Here is a 2,031-nt window from a genome sequence, read left to right as displayed (position 1 = left end):
GGGGCAGCGTCACACGCGTCACCGGCCGGCGTCAGCCCCGGGCCCGCGGAGGAGCGCCCCGCGACATCTTCCGCGCCCGGCGAGGGCCCCGCGCCGCCGCCGCTCCCCCGGGGCTCGGCCCCTCCGGCGCACCGCGGCTGGCGGCGCTGCGAAGAGCAAGTCAGGGCAACATTCCGACCCAGGAGATAACTACTGTTCAATTCAGTAACAGATCGGAAGAAACATTGTCTGGTTCTGCCTGGCCAAGGGATGAAGGGACTGGAGCATCTCTGTTCCGAGGAAAGGCTGAGGGAGCTGGGCATGTCCGGCCTGAGAGGGAAGCCAAGAGGATGGAGCAGGCTCTGCTTGGTGGTGCCAAACCATTTGGACACGAGGAAGGGGCAGGAGCTGATGCCCAGGAAGAACTTCTTCCCTGTGCAGTGACAGAGCTCTGGAACAGACTGTCCAGAGAGGGTGTGCAGGTGTCTCACTAGAGCTACCCCAGAAGTGTCTCGTCAAATCCTGTGTCCTGTGCTCTGGGATGGCCCTGCTGGAGCAGGGAGGTTGGAGCAGATGCCCCACAGTGGTCCCTTCTAGACTGACCCATTCTGTGATTCATTTTTTGGGAAAAAGCCTAACATGCACAAACACCACAGTCCCTCAGCTCTGCACCCCTGCAGCTAGACCTGAAAGTGAGACAAGCAGCACAAAGTGTCATTAGTTAATGGATACTCTGCAAAGCTGTCTCTATCTTGCTCACCTGCTAATGCAGATTAGGTAAATCCACTTATTTCCTAGTGCTGCCAACAAATATTCCTCAGCACTCCTGTGACTGCGAGGAGAAACTGATCCTTCAGCGACTGCACTGCACTCACCAGGACACAGAACAAGGAAGGGAAGGTGGCCTTCCATCTGCACCACTGACGTGGCTGGCATTAAATGAAACACACAAATGTATTTCTAAAAGACAACAGCAGGCCCAAATTGATGCAGCAGGCAGAACAATTAGAGTTTATTCCCTTGCTCGAGCCAGGATCACACACAGGGCAGAACCCTGAAGCAAACATGTAAGAAATACATGAAGTACTTGTTTTATAACCTGGATGTGCTCAGGGCTGAGGCATTCCAGAGATCGTATGAGCCATAAGCCTGGCACCACACACACATCCCAGCACAGCTGCACTCTCAGAGCTGAGGCAGAGCCTGCTCGCTGCTCCATTCTCCAGGACTGACAGGATCCATTTCCTGGCTGCGACCACAGCAGCTTCCCCACCCTGACTCCACCAGCAATTCCACAGTCTGGCCAGACAGCATTTTGCTATAGGCCACTGTGGGAAATAATTACTCCGCAATTTGTTCCCTCAGATGCAGCCAAGAGCATTCAGCTCAAAAACGCTTCACACAGAGCTACAGAGGACCTGGCACAGCAGGGCCCGGCAGCAGTCTGCCTTGCAGTTAACACACTCCAGTTTCGCGCATTTATTCCTTTTCTGTGTTGGTTGGCAGAGATCAGCCCTATCTTATAAATTTGCCTTTTACATCATGATGTTGGTGATACTCCTTTGAACATGAATGTAATTACAATCCTGTTGGTTTTTTCCCATTCTTTCCATTTATTCTCCTTTTGTATTTCTGTTCTCACCACTCTGTCCCTGATCTGCTTTTACCCTTGTGTGTTCTTTTATCTCACAGAGTCATACAGTGACAGAAGGGATCTACCACTGGTATTACCAAGCTCTCAGACTGTATCAGGCCATAAGAATGAGCTGGTTTTTCCCCTGCTTAAATCTAGTTTGGTTATCTCCAGTATATAGTTAAGTAAATCTACAACAAATTATTATAAGCCATAAAGACATTGTTTACTGCTTTCTTACAAAGCAGAGACAGCTGCACGGCTGCCAGGAAGAGAGAAGAATGTGTTTGTGATGTTAGTTGTCTGCTTGCTACCAATAATTGAGCTTTTGATTTATTCTGGGTTTGGTTTTTTTTTTTTTTTAGTTTTAATTTGGCAGTTATGCTTTCCACTTGTTCAATTTTTTTTGTTTGATCACT

Source organism: Motacilla alba, chromosome 12, assembly GCF_015832195.1.
Source record: "Motacilla alba alba isolate MOTALB_02 chromosome 12, Motacilla_alba_V1.0_pri, whole genome shotgun sequence".
Taxonomy (NCBI): Eukaryota; Metazoa; Chordata; class Aves; order Passeriformes; family Motacillidae; genus Motacilla; species Motacilla alba.
The sequence above is the reverse complement of the archived record's forward strand: the minus strand, read 5'-3'. Positions refer to the sequence as shown.